Source organism: Dendrobates tinctorius, unplaced genomic scaffold (genome assembly GCF_039654945.1).
Source record: "Dendrobates tinctorius isolate UK_male_01 unplaced genomic scaffold, ASM3965494v1 ptg000113l, whole genome shotgun sequence".
In the NCBI taxonomy this organism is placed as follows: Eukaryota; Metazoa; Chordata; class Amphibia; order Anura; family Dendrobatidae; genus Dendrobates; species Dendrobates tinctorius.
Window position 1 is genome coordinate 9,756,534 of NW_027361781.1, and position 20,602 is coordinate 9,777,135.

Consider the following 20,602-nt stretch of genomic DNA (forward strand, 5'->3'; position numbering starts at 1 on the left):
TGGGGTTAATGATTGTGGCCTCTTTCTGGTTCTGGGAGAGCTTCTTAAACCCCTGGGAAGCTCCAATCCCTGCCAGTTATACTTTTGCCTTTGGCCGAGTGTGCTGACCTCTGTGTGCATGTGCCTGTTCGTCGTTATAGCTTGTTTATATGGTTCTGACCCGGTTCTGTTTCCCTTTGTGAGTTTGCCTGTTGATTCTGTACTGTGCTATCCTCTCTGTGTATGACTCATTGCCTGTGATCTGACTACTCTCTGCTCGCCCCTCTTGTACCTAGCAGCTATATCTGTATATGACTCATTGGCTACATCCTGACTATCCTCCCTGTCTATGCCTCTTGGTAACTTTGTCTCACAGTTAGCCTGCTAGGAGTTCACTTGCAGCTCCTAGCTCTCTGGAGTTTAGGCCACGCCCCTAGCAGTCATGTGCTTCAGGTCCTGCGGCAGAAGTACGCATCTACTCGGCTGCTGCCCACTCCACAGGTATCTTTGAGCACAGTTTGCTTTACTCAGGACACGCGCACTTGCTCAGTGAGCAAGTTCAGTGCAGTGCTTCTGACAGTAATACATCTGGGCAATAAAAATGAAAAAAGCATATACAGAATGGGAGGAATAGGGCTAAGCAACAGCACATGTGAAAAAGACTTGGGTATACTAATCGATCTCAGACTGAATATGAGTCAACAGTGTGATGCAGCAGCAAAAAAGGCAAATGCTATTCTAGGATGTATTAACAGAAGCATAAAGTCTAGATCACGTGAAGTCATTATTGCACTCTACTCCTCTTTGGTCAGACCGCATCTGAAATACTGTGTCCAGTTTTGGGCGCCACATTTTAAAAAATACATCAACAAACTGGAGCAAGTTCAGAAAAGAGCGACCGGAATGGTGACCGGTCTGCAAACCCTGTCTTATGAGGAAAGGTTTCAGGATTTGGGAATTTCTAGTTTGCAGAATAGAAGACTGAGAGGAGACTTAATAGCTGTCTATAAATATCTCAAGGGCTGTCACATTGTAGAAGGATCATCTTTATTCTCATTTGTACAAGGAAAGACTAGAAGCAATGGGATGAAACTGAATAGGAGGAGACACAGATTAGATATTAGAAAAAACTTTTTGACAGTTAGAGTGATCAATGAGTGGAACAGGCTGCCACGAGAGGTGGTGAGTTCTCCTTCAATGGAAGTCTTCAAGCAGAGGCTGGACAGACATCTGTCTGGGATGATTTAGCGAATCCTGCTTTGAGCAGGGGGTTGGACCAGATGGCCCAGGAGGTCCTTCCAACTCTACGATTCTATGATTCCATAAGTATCTCAGGTGCTGGGCCCTGAGCAGGAGAGGTGAATATGGCATTTTTTTTACAGCAGCAGCATATGGGGGCATAATATATGGAGCATCTTATGGGGGCAGCATATGGGGGCATATTCTATGGAGCAGCATATGGGGGCATATTCTATGGAACAGCATATGGAAGCAGCATATTATATGGGGCAGCATATGGGGGCATATTCTATGGGGCAAAATATGGGGGCATAATCTATGGGGCAGTATATGGGGGCATAGTCTATGGAGCAGCATATGGGGGCAGCATATGGGGGCATATTCTATGGAGCAGCATATGGGGGCATATTCTATGGGGCAGCATATGGAGGCATATTACATGGGGCAGCATATGGGGGCATAGTCTATGGAGCAGCATATGGGGGGCAGTATGTAGGGGCATATTCTGTGGAGCAGCATATGGGGGCATATTATATGGAGCAGCATATGGGGGCATAGTCTATGGAGAAGCATTTGGGGGCATATTCTAAGGGGCAGCATATGGGGGCATAGTCTATGGGGCAGCATATGAGGGCATATTCTATGGGGCAGCATATTCTATGGGGCAGCATATGGGGGCATATTCTATGGAACAGCAAATGGGGGCTTATTCTATGGGGCAGCATATGGGGGCATAGTCTATGGAGCTGCATATGGGGGCATATTCTATGGAGCAGCATATGGGGGCATATTCTATGGAGCAGCATATGGGGGCATATTCTATGGAGCAGCATATGGGGGCATATTCTATGGAGCAGCATATGGGGGCATATTCTATGGGGCAGCATATGGGGGCATATTCTATGGAACAGCAAATGGGGGCTTATTCTATGGGGCAGCATATGAGGCATATTCTATGGAGCAGCATATGGGGGCATATTCTATGGAGCAGCATATGGGGGCATATTCTATGGAGCAGCATATGGGGGCATAGTCTATGGAGCAGCATATGGGAGCAGCATATGGGAGCAGCATATGGGGGTATATTCTATGGAGCAGCATATGGGGGAATATTCTATGGGGCAGCATATAGGGGCATATTGTATGGGGCAGCATATGGGGGCATATTCTATGGGCAGAATATGGGGGTATATTGTTTGGGGCAGCATATGGGGGCATAGTCTATGGAGCAGCATATGGGGGCATAGTCTATGGAGCAGCATATGGGGGCATAGTCTATGGAGCAGCATATGGGATCAGCATATGGGGGTATATTCTATGGAGCAGCATATGGGGGCATAATCTATGGCGCATCATATGGGGCATAATCTATGGAGCATTTTATGGGAGCTTAATCTATGGAGCATTTTAGGATCATCTTATGGGGCCATAGCCTTTATAGAGCATTACATGGGGCATATTATTCTATGGAGCATCTTATGGGGGCATTATTAACCTTTGTGCAGCATTATATGGGGTGTATTTTGTATGGAGCATCTTATGGGGCCCATTATGAACTTATGGAGCATTATATGGGGCTCCTGATTCAATATGGATATTCAAAAACATTTAACCTACTGATGTCTCAATTAAATTTACTTTTATTGGTATCTATTTTTATTTTTGAAATTTACCAGTAGCTGCTGCATTTTCCACTCTAGTCTTATTACGCTAGTCATTAAGTTTTCCCAGTTTTTTTGTGGCAAAATTAGGGGGGGTCGGCTTACATTCGGGTCGGCTTATACACGAGTATATACGGTATGTGAATTTCGGATGCAATGAGCACATCGCAGGTGAGACCAATCTGTCTCTACACCTTTTTAGCAATATCACACCATTTTATTCCTAGTCTTACCTCTTTCTTGAGCTGCCACAAAAATCTTATTCATGCAAATCAAACGCCGTACAGTTTTCACTAATACAATTTTTGGAAAATGAGATCTGCCCTGCACTCTTAAAAGAGATTTTTTAAAAAAAACAGTGCCATTGCATCCCTTACAGCAGCAAACCAGATGAAAAAATGTTTCCATCCTTAGAGTAGAGATGAGCAGATCAATCTGTAAATTTCCTGAAATTTTGGTTTTATTTAAAAATCAAACAATTTGAGATTTAATTTGTGATTTGCAAAAGAAAAAAAATGAACGTAACCATTTGCCACTCTACTGGAGTATCAGAGAAAAGGTAAACATAATTTTGCATTTCTGTGCAGGCTTCCACATAATGTCCTGCAGCTATGGCATCTATCAGATTATCATACCTTGCACAATGGTAGTCAGTACCTGGGCCATCACAGGTCAGTAGCTCAGTTTGTACAGCAGACTCATTTTCCATCTCTAGTTAATGGGTAAGTCTATCTGTTCTGTAGAAGGTAAACTCTTATGGTCAATGGGGTCCTCTCTCTGTCCTTTAGAGGGTAAACTCTTATAGTGGGGTCCTTTCTCTCTACAGTAGAATCTATTTTCATATAGTCCGTGGGTTCTTTTCACTCCTGAAGAATGTAAGCTATGATGGTCAACAAGGTCCTCTCTCCCCCTCTCCTTTTGCATGTAAGCTCTTATGGTCATCAAGTTCCTCTCTCTCTTTCTCCTGTACAGTATAAGCTCTAATGGTCAGAGGGATTCTCTCTTTTCCTCTCCTGTAGAGTGTGAGCTCTCATGGTCCACATGGTTTCACTATCTCATCTGTAGAGTGTAAGCTCTTAGGATCAGTTGGGTACTCTCTCTCCTGTAAAGTGTAAGCTCTTATTATCAAGAGAATGTTCTCTTTCTCTCTCCCGTAGAGTTTAAGCTCCTATAGTCAGCAGAGTGCTCTCTTTTTCTTTTCTTTCTTTTTTATATACTTGATCATTTGGTATGGATTTTCAATGGTTTCTTAGCTTGCATGGACACATGGGGTACACTGATTCCCATCAATAAGCTTCTCGTGGCTTCTATATATTTGTATCTGGGTCTAAGGCCAGGATCACACTTGCGAGAAACTCGCTCGAGTCTCTCACCACAATATCCGGCACTGCCACCAGCACTCGGAACCGGAGTGTGTGGTTGCATAGAGTTACATGCAGCCGCACACTCCGGTCCCGAGTGCCGGTGGCAGAGCCGGATATTAAGGTGCGAGACTCATGAGAGTTTCTCGCAAGAGTGATCCTGGCCTAACCATGACTCCCATGTTCCCATGCATATACCTTAATATATTGGTCCACTCTTTATGGACTCCAACATTTTATTGGCCTGCTTGGGCACATAGGGTACATTGATCCCCATCAATAATCTCTTTGTTGCCTTCTATGTATTTGCACATGGGCTTAACCATGACCCTCAAGTTCTTACAGTGCGGGCTTTCATAGGTCTGACACTGAGGAGAGGCTTCTGTCAAGCCACTCTGCCATAAAAACCCAGCTGTTGGACGGTTGCAGTGATAGATGACTTTGTGAAACTTTCTCCCATCTCTCTACTGCATTTGTGGAGCTCAGCAACAGTGATCTTGAGGTTCTTCTTTACCTCTCTTACCAAGGATCTTCTCCCACTGTATGCATATATTTTTAGATACTTGTCTACTTTGCATGGACTTTCAATGGTTTCTTAGCTTGCATTGGCACATGGAGTATATCAACCCTCATCAACATCAATAATCTTTTTGTTGCTTCCAGGTATACCTTTTGTTGTTCTTAGATATAGAGGGTACTATTTGCACTTTTACTAGTGAACGAAGGGATTATATCTCTATATTTATGCATTTCCCAATTGTGCTCTTTTATCCCTGCATACTTGTATCTATCTGTAGATCTTCCTGTGCAGTTTCCAGTGGACTGGATGGGATATGGACCCCTGTGCGACTACTGCTAATGAGACATCTGATAGAATAAGTGCTTTTCTCCACCTCTTCTCTCCTCTCTCCAGTAAGTTGTAGATAGGGGGATATTAGAGGATTTAGCATAAGTCATCAATTATCTGGAGCGTATGGGCACTCTGATTGGTTATATTAAATAGTCATGTTTGACTGTGTGATATCACACAGTCATGTTTGACTGTGTGATATCACACCGGATGAAGGCAAACTGCCGAAACGTGAGCAGGGTCTTATGGTGTGTGCTGTAACCAACACTACAGGTATTGCTTCATTTGTATACTGCCATTGAAGTGGAATGGGTCCTTCTATTTTGCATTCGGTGAGGGTTTATCAGAGTGCCAAGTAATGTATAGCCATGTAGGGCTCTTGTTTAACATCTAACCATAGGTATCTACTCCCTTATTCATATGTATATCCATGGGCTTACCCACCATGGGGCAGGGGGGCAGCTGCCCCCCCTAGAAGCAGTGGCATGCTGCACACCTATCATGAGGCCTGGCCACCTGTTTTTCCTGCTGCCGGACCATTAAATCTTTACAGGTGCGCGCAGTGGCCCGGGTGCCCTGTACATAGGGGATTGATAAGAACGCCTGATGTTGAACGTCAGGTTTTTCTTTGTGGGCGAAGAGAGAGCGCTCTCAACTCAGTCATCCGGAGGAGAGTACCCGCGCACTCCTGAGGCAATCGCTACAGTGTCAGGACAGGACAGGTGCTGAGCTGGGGACTGGGGCTGGACTGATGTACACAGGGCAGGGGCATGGGGCTGGGAAGATGTATACAGGGCTGGGGGCTGGTTGGGCTGATGTATACAGAGCTGAGGGCTGGCCTATGGCTGGGCTGATGTGTACTGGGGTTGGCTGGGCTGATGTATACAGGGGCTGGCTGTGGCTAGGCTGTTGTATAAAGGGGCTGGCTGGGCTGATGTATACAGGGGCTGGATGTGGCTGGGCTGATGTATATACAGGGGCTTGGGGATGACTGGGCTAATGTATATACAGGGGCTGGGGGCTAGCTGGGCTAATGTATATACAGGGGCTGGGGGCTAGCTGGGCTAATGTATATACAGGGGCTGGGGGCTGGCTGGGCTGATGTATATAAAGGGGCTGGCTGGGCTGATGTGTAAACAGGGGCTGGGGGCTTGCTGGGCTGATGTATATACAGAGGCTGGCTGGGCTGATGTATATACAGGGGCTGGGGGCTAGCTGGGCTGATGAATATACAGGGGCTGAGGGCTGGCTGGGCTGATGTATAAAAAGGGTCTGGGGGCTGGTTGGACTGATGTATATGCATGGGCTGGGGGCTGGCTGGGCTGATGTATATACAGGGGCTGGGAGCTGGCTGGGTTGATGTATATGTAGGGGGTGGACTGACCTATGGACCTGTCTGATGCGGAAAGAAAATATAAAAGATGATGTGCACTATGCTTTATTCTGATGTGAATATATATGTGTGGGATAACAGCTGGAATTAGTAAAGGACGATGTAGCACCGGGTTTTGGCCACAAGATGGAGAAAGTGAGCAGTGAGTAAAGGGGAACTGCAGAATCATGGTGGGCAGAGTTACGGGATTGGGAAGTGGATTTCCAGGATGAGAAGATCAAATACACTATAGGAACAAAGAAGCACAATAGGGTCTTATCTGATGATAATTGTATAAAGATATATAAAATCCACTCACCCGCTAAAGGAGAGATCAAGCGTATGGAAATCGTCAGCTGCTGCACGTCCAAATGGTCAGAAAAGTGACCGCCAGTATATCGCTTCTTATGGAACTTATTTTTCGGATTGTGCATTATGTCAAGCAGTGCATGAAAGTCCGAAAAATAAGTTCCATAAGAAGCAGGATGAGAAGATAAAAGGAAGGATAGTCCCAGGGGCAGGGCAGATATCTAGAAGGCGACAAAAGGGAGAAGAGCTCAGGAGAAGACGGTGGAAAGACGAGCTCAGAAGAGGAAGAAAATAGAGAAGGAGACTCGAAAGGGCGTGGCCCTGAGAAGACAGCTGCAGGAGAGGACTGACAACAGAGGCCTGGGGTATCAGACGGCTGGACCCTGAAGAGCAGTAAGTGTTGCAGTGGGCAGATTCAGCCAGGGGGAAGCGCTGTGGCCATGGGCCTAACGGCAACCATTGTGAAGGAACTCGGAGGGGCTTTGCCAACAGAAAGAAGAGGAGGTGACAGGGGCAGAAGCTGTTGTATATGCTGTGGATGTCAGGAGGACACCCAATAAAGTTGGGACCTGGTTGAACAAGCTCCTGTGTTTGCCGTCAGTCTGTCTCGAGGCCGGAAGGGACCACCCCCATTCGGCTGATGTATACACAGCAGCTGGGGACTGGCTGGGCTGATGTATATACAGGGGCTGGGGGCTGGTTGGGCTGTTGTATATACAGGGGCTGGGGGCTGGCTGTGGCTGATGTATATACAGGGGTTGGGGGCTGGCTGGGCTGGTATATATACAGGGGCTGGCTAAGGCTGGGCTGATGTTTATACAGGTGATGCTGGGCTCAGTGGGCTGGGGCTGGACTTGGTGATGATGTTTATACAGGTGGTGCTGGGCTTAGTGGGCTGGGGCTGGAGCTGGTGATGATATATATACAAGTGGTGCTGGGCTCAGTGGGCTGGGGCTGGACCTGGTGATGACGTATATACAGGTGGTGCTGGGCTCAGTGGGCTGAGGCTGGACCTCGTGATGACGTATATACAGGTGGTGCTGGGCTCAGTGGGCTGGGGCTGGACCTGGTGATGACGTATATACAGGTGGTGCTGGGCTCAGTGAGCTGGGGCTGGACCTGGTGATGAGGTATATAAAGGTGGTGCTGGGCTCACTGGGCTGGGGCTGGACTTGGTGATGAAACTCAAGATAAAAAGCGGACGGCACCGCTGTTACCGTGTGACTTCAAATGATGTGCGGCATGCAGAAGCCCAGCAGCTGGGAATCTCGGTTGCCAGACCTGGAAACAGTCAATCCTGGGAATCCATACGAAGAGAAGAGGTCGCACTCATCGAGATTGAAGTTTCACTGATTTATTGACATATGAACATGTCAAGTCGGGGGAGTGACATAAGGAGTGCAAGAAAGGCTGACAACGGCCGTTTCGCGCTGCTCGAAGAATTAGAATTATCCCTGAAAAAATCCCCCCAAAGACAAAAAATGTTTTAAAAACATTTTTTGTCTTTGGGGGGACTTTTTCAGGGATAATTTTGGAGGGCGTTCTGTATGAAATTGGGCATCTCACTCTCCTTCTCGTTGGCATATCACCCGGAGAGTAATGGTCAGACAGAACACACCAATCAATCCCTGGAACAAATTCTCAGGTGTCTGACCTACGCAAGACAGAAGGATTGGTGTGATGTGTTACCGTTGGCGGAATTCGCTTTTAACAACTGGGTGAGTCAGTCCACCAACATGTCCCCATTCCTGATTAACTATGAGTTCAATCCGCATTTTGGGGAGTTTTCACGAGTGGATTCCGGTTGTCCAGGGGTAGAGGGGTCCGTTCAATGGTTAAAAAACCTCTGGGCTGAAGTCCAGCGTAATATCTCTCGGGCCCAGTGGAGGTACAAATATTTTGCTAACAAAACATTTTTTGTCTTTGGGGGGGATTTTTTCAGGGATAATTCTAAGTTATTACCCCTGTCTCCCTTGGCCATATGTTCTGACACCCTCTTTCCTCTTTCTGGGTGAGAAGTGTAGGGGTCAGAAAGGGTCAGCCCACATGGAGCGGGGGCACCAGAGTAACGTAGGGTGTAAAAGCTCCGCTGTCAGGCAGGGAGACACCTAAATAGGGTTATTTAGACCCCTTTTCCTCCCAAAGCAAATGTTTACAAATCTGCCAAAAATTTGAGTTTTTTCCAGTTACTATTCCTCACATTTTTGTCTTGGTGGTTTGTGGCACTGGGTTATTATCTGTCATATTTTTGTCCCCGGCCATCTGTTGTACTCCAAGCTGATGTTGTTTAGATAGGAGTCAACAGGGTGATTAGGGAGAGCCGCCGAGGAGCGGGGGCGCCATTTGCGTATCAAGAGGGTGCCAACCTCCACTGTCAGATAGGTGAGAGATATAGGGCCCTATAGGGACAAATAGGTTTGTGACCCTCTACCTGACATTGGAACGACTCTCTAGTGTTTGTGGCTGAATTTTGAAAATCAGCAATAAGCCTATTTTTGTTTGCCTGTTTTTTGAAGTTTTGAAAACTTTTTAATGATTGGTCAATAAAGTATCTTTTAAGGATTGATTTTTTTGTGTATGTTTTTTGATCAATTACAAATTTTCCATTATTGACATTTATGCAAATTTAACCTCTGCAAATTGAATTTTGGGGAAAATTTGGTGATGTTGATGAATTTGAATTTCAAAATATGTTCTCATCTAAACCTGAGAGCTGATGGGGCAGGTGACATTTTTAATTGATACCAGAACTCTATAGAAGGTGACTTGAAGTCTGTTACCATAGTGGTTTTTCTATCCTACCGACACTAGGCAAGGTAGATTTATAGATTTACTACAGTATTTATTTTCTCTTACAGGTCTTCACTGACTTTTAGATCTAACCTTTATTATTGTAGATAAGTAAAGCTTAGCTATAGTTTTTTTTATGTTTGTTATATTTCTGGTATATTATACTGATAAAGTCATGGCCACTACTGTGGCAGCCATCATGCCATGGATATTTTATTTAAATAGAAATCCTTATTTTTCCAAATAGGCAATTACACTTAATAGTTATCGGTTACTATGAAATTATTTATTTGTACTTGTGTATGAGCTTCTCCATTTCACCAGATTTTTTTCACATTGAGCTATTTTTCTTTGGTCTCATCCATCAGATTTGCAATAATAGAGAGCTCTCTGGAGCTCTCTGTTTTTACAGGTGATTAGATTTCTAACTAAATATTGAAGGAAATAAAGATTTACCGCAAGACAAATATTGATGCTATATAAGATTAAATAATATATCCACAATTTGACTATTTAACATTAGCAGAAAGTGACAGAATAATGCCATCATACTGATCAGAAATGGTCCCAATTTTTCTGAACTGTAAAGGACATTCAAAATGTAAAAACAATCCTTACCTTCTCACCTTGCCTCTCACCTTATTCACACCTTACTTCTCACGCCTCCTGCTCCTACATTCCACAGATTTACGCATCCAGTCATCATCTACTGTCATGGTGCCATGATGCTGTTACCTTTCGAGTGGTTGTGCAGAACCGGAAGATACATTCTGTGGCAAAGCAGGGAGAATCAATCTCCCTGCTCTGCCACCTGGCCACCGTGGGGGACCCTGTGCCAGCATTATGCTCCCTCTCCCATCATCCCCCTACCAGCATCTGACGTCACTGATGTAGACACTGACAGGGGTCACGATGACATCCATACTCGGGCGCCCGTGGTCTGGAGATGTGAGGGTGCTCAGAGCATTGTGGGAACAAGGAGGAGAGGAGAGGTGATGGTGAGTATTGGATTTATTCTTTTTATCTGGGTGCATTATACTATACAGGCCTATGAGGAGTGGATGATACTATACAGGACTATGCGGAATGCAGGATACTGTAAGGTTCGGCCAGGACCATAGTCATGGCCGAGGACTGTGGGGCAACGGTGTCCTGGCCTCCTCTCGCATAGACATGACAGCTTTCTGCCAGCATACCTGCAGTTCCATTCTTCTCACCCTCCGGGCCTTCTCCAGGTGGCAGAATATTTTTTCCAGGCATTGTGGTACAAACAGAGACACAGTCCAGCTCAACTTTAACAATAACAGCTTTACTGGTTTCTTTACACAGCACATCCATTTTCTTTACAGTGGTTACCTCAGATTCCACAGTGCACAATTCTGTCACTTTCCCTAGCTTCTCACTCTCTTCTTCCAGAACATTCCCGGAATGTCCCATCCCGTTCAGCATCATAGCATCCTCCCTGTCCAGCTCTACCATTTTTGTGAGTTTCCCTGTCTGTTTCACCCCAGATAAAAGGGCATCTGCCCATGTAGCAAGCTGCCTCATAATGAGTGACCTGTGCTGCCGTACTGCTGCCAACTGTCCCATTACCATTTATAGTGTAGTCATCTGCACTGCTATGTTCTGCGCTGCTGTGATTTGTGCAGCTGTGAGCTGCACTGCTGTGTTCTGAAGTGCTCTTATCTGTGGCCCTCAGGCCCTAAATGGCTGGGCCCATGTCCTTAACGTTACAGAGCCGATTGCCCTGTCAGGGCGCTCCTGCCCAACTGTTTCAAATCTCAACTGTTCCTCAGCTTAACTGCCATTAGCTCCTCCTACTTTAACTATTTACAGGCTGAGTATGCGCTCCACCACCATTTAGTGGTCTAACAGGGGTACTACGCTTTCCCTACCATTATAGCAGTAGTTAGTTATACATAGCATTAACATAAACATACATTACACTTTTATACCTTAAGGTAATACACAGGAGAGTGTAGCAGTACCTATGTGCACACACATAATGGTAATACACATGAACGTGTAGCAGTACCAGTAAAATACGAGAAAGAGATAAAAGATAGAACAATAGCATTTTCCATTCCCTTGCATTACTATACAGGCTTATGAAGAATGCATGATACTATACAGGCCTATGGGGAATGCATTATACTGTATAAGCCTATGGGGAGTGCAAGATACTTTACAGGCCTATGGGGAATGCATTGTACTATACAGGCTAATGGGGAATGCATTATACTATTCAGGCCTATGGGAAGTGCATTATACTATATAAGCCTATGAGGATTGCATTATACATTAGAGGCCTATGGGGAGTGCATGATATTATACAGGTCTATGGGGAATGCATGATACTATACAGGTCTATGGGGAATGCATGATACTATACAGGCCTATGGAGAATGCATGATGATACTATACAGGCCTATGGGGAATGCATTATACTATACAGGCTTATGGGGAAGGCATTATGCTATACAGGCCGATGGGGAATGCATTATACTATACAGGCAGATGGGGAGTGCATTATACTATACAAGCCTATGTGGAATGCATTATACTATACAGGCCTATGGGGAGTCCATGATACTATACAGGCTGACGGGGAATGCATGATACTATAAAGGCCTATGGGGAATGCATTATACTATACAGGCCTATGGGGAGTCCATGATACTATACAGGCTGACGGGGAATGCATGATACTATAAAGGCCTATGGGGAATGCATGATACTATACAGGTCTATGGGGAATGCATGATACTATACAGGTCTATGGGGAATGCATTGTACTATACAGGCCTATGGGAAGTGCATCATACTATATAGGCCTATTGGGAGTTCATTATACTGTATTGAGGACTATCTGGTACATTATACTATAAGGAGACTATCTAGGGGGCCATCATACAGTGTGTCGATTACAGTGAGGGAGCTATCATACAGTGTTGTAGCTATCATACAGTGTGGGGGGTAATAAAGGGGTCAGTACACTGTGTGGGTGGTACTATACAGTGAGGGGGCATTATACAGTGTATAATAGAACATCGGGGGAGACTTGGGACATTTTTCAATTTAAAGTGGGCACTTATTGTTATAGGGGAACTCAGGTTACTGTGCCTATCAAAGGAGCACACAGGGCAGTATTATTTTCTAGGGAGCAAAATGTGGGCAGTGTTTTCTAGGGCACTTGCACCAAGCATTACTATATTCCAGAGGGATGCTTTAGAATTTAGAAGACACAGAGAACCACACAGTAGGTGCAGTAATAGGGACACATACGGCAGCAGTGGCTCAGCATTGGGGTATCAGCAGAATAAGGATTTTGTGCAAATTGGGAATAGATGGAAGTGGTGCTGAAATTATGTGATGTGAAATATGTCTTTGTTGTATTCTCTGCAAACGAGTACTGGGTGGAAGAAGTTATCGTGTCGGTTTGGGCCAGATGGAAAAATGGGATAAGTGAACAATTCCATCAGAAAGTACATCAGCGCTAAGTCACCATCTATAACTGTGCTGTGATCTCTTATATGTTCTGCAGGACTGCTATCTACCACTGACCATATGGCGGTAATATCAGTGTTGGTCTTTATAAAGAGATTATTTTCAGTATAAGCACAGTCATCTGCTGAGGTTCTCCTCCACTATTACTGTGCGTCACCAAGTAATCAAGGCTACCTGGTAAGGGGCCCACTGAGAAGCTTCGGACCCTCAACCAAAACCCTAGCTACACCTCCACACTGCACAGAATCGGAAAGGATGCGCTGCAGCGTCATACCAGGAAGAAAGAGCACACAGATTTCAAACGCCGGGAGTGCGCTTGGAACTGGAGCGAGGGAGTACATGAACGCCCAGAGTGTCTGTACTTCCGAAGACATGTGGAAAATGTTTTGGCATGGCGGGGGAGGGGGGCATTTGAAAGTTTACACCGGAAACTTTGTAGTTTCGCCACTGGGTGTCAGTAGCGGCACATTTGCAGGTTAAGATCTTGACTTAATGACCAACCAAGATCTCAATCTGTGTATGCACCGATTCAGGTACCATTTTACTGAAGCTCACCCCGAGATAAATCTGCAAAAGCACCGCAACTAGGACCACACAGGCATGAAATTTAAAAAAGCAACAGGATAAAGAAACCAGAGGCAGTGGAGAAACTGTGGCAGAGCCAAAGAACCTACTCACAGTCCTGCCCATCAGGCTCGCCCAGTGCTTGGAGACCAAAATTTCTAATGATGATTTTAAAACAGCCAGGTTGTGGTCACTGAATGTATCTAGTAAATCATAGTATCAGCGTCACTAAGCCCATGCCCTTAGTTTGCTAACTAAAGGCATAGCTGAATGTATGCATTATTGAATCTGAATGTGTGCCTCATCTGCATGAAATTAGTATAAGAGTATGTGCACACGCTGCGGATTGGGGTGCGGATTTGGCCATGCGGATTTTGTAAAATCCGCAGGTAAATCTGCGGGTCAAAAGACCTGCGGTTTTACCTGCGGATTAGCCTGCGGTTTTGCCCTGCGGTTTTTCATCTCCACAATGGAGGAGATGGCAAACCGCAGTGGAATCCGCAGAAAAAATTGACATGTCAATTCTTTCTGCGGTTTCAAAACCGCAGGAAAACCGCGCGGAAAAATCCGCACCGGCTGCACAGCTGTTTTTTATTCCCATAGGGAATAATGGTACTGTACACCGCAGCAGAATCCGCAGCGTGTGCACACACCCTCACAGTGCCATTATGGGCATACCTTTAGTATAATATGCATAATCCTTTTCTTTAAATGTATGTCGTTCTATAAAATGCTGCAAGGTTGCAGAGTAAAACCTACCTGGCTAAATTTATGCAGTCAATTTTTCATACATTCAGCCTGTGGTTCGGGAGGCATGTATCAGCTCTCAGGTTCCTTTTAAGCTGTGCCTTAATACAGTCATTAATCCAGTGTATTCTCTAAACCTCAATAAATCTAAAAATTAAAGCCTTCTGCCTTTTTAAATCCCAGGGTTAATTATTTTTTCCACTTTATGAATATATTCTATCCAGCAATAAGCTTCTGTTTTACTTTTCTGCCAGATAAATAACCAGTTTAAACATTTTCAAGCAAAAATAGTTTGGATTTAGAAGAGGTTTGGAGGTTCAATTTCTCCTGGGGGATTTGCCCATATTTTTGTGTAAACTGCTGTGGGAAGCATTTTGCTCTCAGTCTGTTGTTGAAATATCAAACTGAGAGAGGCACAGGGAAATACGGCTTTCAGGCGCCTGATTACAGAATTTAGAGTTGCCTTGAGGAAACGTCTGGAGAGACAGTGTTTGTGAGACGGCATTAAGAAATGCAGAACTGTGTCTCATGAAAAGGTCTCTGAGAAATTCTGTAACTTTAAAATGACATTGAGAGCTACCTGGAAGGAAAGTGGAACTAACAAAACTTAGATTGGGAGCCGTTCAAGGAAAACTGAAGCCCCTGTGACAGATTGTTCATAAAAGAGGGCATCAACTCATTTAGCTACTGTAACATGACAAACTCAACCACACTGTTCATATCCATCTCGGTAAGGAAGGTAGAGGTCTGTAATATATTTTTTACACTATGACAAGGTTCTATTATAAATAGATATTTCATTTTCATCTTTACCAAAGTCCTTGTAATAACCTTTTAAAATATTTAGGAAGAATCTCATGCTAAAATCTAGCAATGAGGTATATACCTCGGTTACGGGAGCCAGAAGAAGGGGATTGATTTCCAACAGAGGTCTCGGATTTGGCTACAGTATTTACCTACAATCACTGACGCAGATGAAAAATGTGTTCTAAAGTTTGGTGAATCAATTTGTGGGACTACAGACTATCAGATAGGTCAGTCGGCTCTGATACTACCTTCCCACTGCAACTTTTGATTAGCTGGGCTAATGAAACTCCATCTGTGCATCATGTGGGGGCATTGTACCAGCCTAAATAACAATCACTGTGCCAGTGATCCAGAAGATAAGAGATTTGTGCGCATCCATCCACGGATTTGAGACTACTGACCTGACCGGTGTACTGGAGTCCCGCAAATTGAACCACTCAACTCTGGCACTGTTCACTGATCTGATCCGCAATCTTCACTCCACTGTTTCTTTCCATTCTCCCTATTGTGTTATTTAATGGGGAACTTTCGCCATGATTCATCAAGACTGGTGTTTTATACCGCAGTCTTGTTGACAATTATATCAAAACTTGTCCAATTGTCACCTCATGGCACTTCCAAAAACCATTTACAATACATAGCATGGTCACATATACTACTACTAAAAGAAGAGAACCATATATATAAAAAACAATTATTTTTTATTTATTCCTTTTAAAAAAATTTTTTTATATAAAAATGCCACATTAATATGATCACAACAATTATACCCCAAACAATAGGGGGACACAGACCACTAATATAATATCAAAGGGACTAATCAGTAATTTTCCTTTATATAAAGACACAACCCTACAGGCTTATACATAGAATATACCGTTTTCCACTTTTTAATTAATTATAATTCTATGGTGATAAATTGCAATCTATATCATACAAGTGCCCAAAGCATCTCATTAAATCCCATACATCATCCCCATATATTAATCCTTTCAATGAAAGAACTATCCTGTAGCCCAATTACACGGATTATGTATACATAATGTTTTCATAAAATACCATATACAATTGCCAGCATGTTACTTACTGCCTTAGTCTCAATTAAGATGTAAACAGTGGCCGTGCTCCCCTGCACCCCGACGCGCGTTTCGCCCTCTAGCTTCTTCCGGGGGCGTGATGTACTTGATATATCTGATATATCTTACATTCCTGGCTGTAACAGGAGTATAATACATTAGGTAAGAGCAGAACGGTGACTGCAGCTCTGGGTGTAACTGGACTACAATACATTAGGTAAAAGCAGAACAGTGACTGCGGCTCTGGAAGTAACTTGAGTACAATACATTAGGTAATGGCAGAACAGTGACTGCAGATCTGGGTGTAACTGGAGTACAATACATTAGGTAACAGCAGAACAGTGACTGCAGCTTTGGGTGTAACTTGCGTACAATACATTAGGTAACAGCAGAAAAGTGACTGCAGCTCTGGGTGTAACTGGAGTGCAATACATTAGTTAAGATCTGAACAGTGACTGCAGCTCTGGCTGTAACAGGAGTATAATACATTAGGTAAGAGCAGAGCGGTGACTGCAGCTCTGGGTGTAACTGGACTTCAATACATTAGGTAAAAGCAGAACAGTGACTGCAGATCTGGGTGTAACTGGAGTACACTACATTAGGTAACAGCAGAACAGTGACTGCAGATCTGGTGTAACTGGAGTACACTACATTAGGTAACAGCAGAACAGTGACTGCAGCTCTGGCTGTAACTGGAGCATAATACATTAGGTAACAGCAGAACAGTGACAGCAGCTCCGGGTGTAACAGGAGTATAATACACTAGATGGTGGCCTGATTCTATCGCATTGGGTATTTTAGAGTCTCTGTTAAAATAAAAAATAGTTATATACTCACCTTCTGAAAGCCCCAGGACTCTTTCCCTCCTCTCACCATGCGCCTGGCATCTTCCAGTTCCAGTAATGCTTAGGGAGAAGGGCTGAAGATGACATCACTTTCACGAGAGTGTGACGTCATCAGCGGTGTTTCACACAAAGCATTACTGGAACCGGAAGATGACAGGAGCGTGGAGAGGAGAGAATGAGTCCGGGGGCCATCAGAAAGTGAGTATATCACTATTTTTTATTTTAACAGAGACTATAGAATATCCGATGCGATAGAATCGGGCCACCATCTAGTTTTTAAATAAATTTGTGAAACAGACTGTGGATTTTTATTTTAAATTATGGACTTTATTCTATGTGTTTTGATTTACAATATGACAATGCTGTTAGTTTCTTCTTCTTAGAGATGCCTCTCCATTACTATCTGCTTGGCGTTATGTCACCTGGCATTACAAAGGGGACATCAACCCCACAAATATTACTCCACTTGTCATCAACATAGAGCAAATGTGAAAATGTGAAGAGCAATGCAAAGCAACAGAATTGGTGCATCTAATAGATGATGAGCCTTTTCTGGGGCAGCTTCGTGCTACTATTGTATTGCTGGGGGTAGTCAATATCCATGGCCCTTTACTAACCTGAGAATACTATCCCCAGTTGTCTGCTTTAGCTTGGCTGGTTGTCAACAATGGAGGGGACCACATGCCATTTTTTTAAATTTATTTAAATAATTAAAAAAACAGCGTGGGGATCCTTGCATTCTTGATAACCAGACTTGGTAAAGCTGACAGCCCTGGTTATCAAAGATAGAAAAGAACCAACATCATTTTTACCTAAATTTATTTATTTATAGCTCAGGTGCCGGCTGATTAATACTCCTATCAGTAGTAGTACTCACATAATACGACACCTCTGTGACCGGTGGTAAACATTTAACTTCTGGTCACAGCTGCTGGGTCACGCTGTCATCTGACAGCTTGGGAACCGCAGCACTCTGAATTGCGGTAATGATCTTACCACCAATCAGAGGCAGTGTTTGTCAAGCTGTCATGCAGATGACAGTGTGGGAAACAATGGATGCTCAGGCCCCCCTTCATCTGAATGGGGTTCGGATACTGTTCAGGTACCCGAAATGAACTTTTTTTTTTAATGTTCGGCTGAACAAGCTGGACCCAAGCATCCAGGGGTTCGCCCACCACTATTCAGGAGGCAGAGAGAAGGCAGTAAGTGACTCATAAAATATATTACAAGGTTTTTATATTTTGTTCTGTTAGTTTGTTGAAATAACGGTGACCATTTACAGCTTGACTTCTTAGTCGTATTGCTTTTAATTTCTGCAGATCAGTCTAAGTGTAGCTTTTTGTGTCTCCATAAACTGAAGTAGAATATTAGAGACTGATTACCTTTCTTAGTCAGGTGAAGACAAGCATTAATTTTTACCACTTCTGCTTATAATCTTTTTAGCATAAATGAAACACACTGGCATTACAACATATTTATCTTTATTATTGCTCTTTAAATAATGTAAATGCAAGAAAAATAAAATAAAACTTCCAGAAGCGGTGAAAAATGCTTTCTAATTAAGATGAACCTTTAGTTTCTAACACTAGGGAGCAATTATCTAGGGTAGTGGAAACCAAATGCAAGTGAAATATGGTAACAATCAATATATTCAGTTTCAATACAGGACTTAAAGGCCCACGTAGAAGAACACTATCGGGTTTTAACTCCCAAACTAACTCAGTTTGGGACCATGAAACCCTGGACATTTCCTAATCATTTATTTTATTGGTTATAAGTAGACTTGAGAGAATACTGTATCTTTGGCTCCCTCCTTATTCGGCAAGCTATAGCGCTTCTGAACAAGCTGCCACCGGAACCCGGATACCTGGAACACTCCTGCTGATCAGCTGTTCAACAACACAGCTGCATGTGTCGTTGCTGTGTGACAGTCACAACACATGCATGGAGAGCCGAACAGCTCTCCATGCATATGTTGTGATTGTCACACAACTGCGACACATGCAGCTGCGGAGCTGAAGAGCGGATCAGTAGGAGCGATCCAAGTTTCCCGATTCCCGCGGCAGCTTGTTTAGTAAGCGCTCTAGCTTGCCAAAAATGGAGGGAGCTGAAGATATTCGCTCATCTCTACTTATAAGTAGAGCTGAGTGGATCTAATGGTGAATTAATTTGCATAAATCTCAATAATAGAAAGTTTGTAATTGCTTTGAAAATACACATGGGAAGAGGAGAGAGAGAATATCCTGCTGACCAAAAGAGCTTACACTGTGAATGAAAAAGAGAGAACACTGTTAACCGTAAGAGCTTACACTGTACACGAGAGAGAACCCAGGTGACTATAAGAGTTCACACTCTACAGGAGAGAGAGAACCCCACTGACCATATAAGCTTACACTGTACAGAAGAAAAACACGGGTATTACTTACCTGGTAATGTGTTTTTTCATAATCCATGACGGCACCACAAGAGAGGGGATTCGCCCTTCAAGGACAGGAAACCTTCAAGATGAAAAGGGTGGCTCCTCTTTTCCGCATCAGTTGTTTTACAGAGCATGAGAGGAATGCTGAAGGTTAGTGTACACTCAAAATAACTTATCCATCTCTATATTTAAATTTTTACTATTCACACCAGGGAGTGATTAATGACTAAGATTCACCGAACTAAAAGGAGTGATTAAGTAGGGAGGGAATATAAGGGTGCTGTCATGGGTTATGAAAAAACACATTACCAGGTAAGTAATACCTGTGTTTTTCAGTCACCCATGACGGCACCATGAAAGACTTTCCGAGACTTGTAGCCTTATGGAGGGATTACAGTCTGCAGCACCCTTCTCCCGAATGTGAGGTCAGGGATTCAGACAGATCCAACCTGTAGTGTCTGAAGAAAGTAGTAGGAGAGGATCATGTGGCCGCCTATCAAATCTGGTTGATGGAGGCATATGCTCTTTCCACCCAAAACGTCGCCATGGCTCTCATGGAATGGGCCTTCAGACCCGCAGGAATAGCCATACGGTAGGTCTAGACGGACGCTGACCCTCTGCCTAAGGTTCAGCTCCTGTGACCAGATACCATGCGTGCACTTCTCTGAGATCTGTGGCGTTAACAGGCTCAACCTTTTGTGTTTAACACATAGGCGTCTCTGTGAATTAACAGAGATCGCTCAGCGCACCTGGGTGACGTTCAACCAGTGTGCGTCATACCACCATATTGTATGTCTGCCATTATCTAGCAGCAGTGTTTACACCTTCTTCACGGTGGACCCCGGGCGGCTAAGGCACTTTACGTTATTTTATATTTAGTGCATTCCGCCATCCCTAACTGGCCCCTATTCGACCCCTGAGAGGATACAAACAGGGCAATCTGCTTTCTCTAGGGTTCTGTCATTTCTAGATAATGCAGAAGGAACCTCCTAACATCCAAGGTATGTAGACTTTCCTCCTTCTGGCTGCTGGGATTAGGATGAAACAATGGCAACACTATCTCCTTAGCCTTTGTG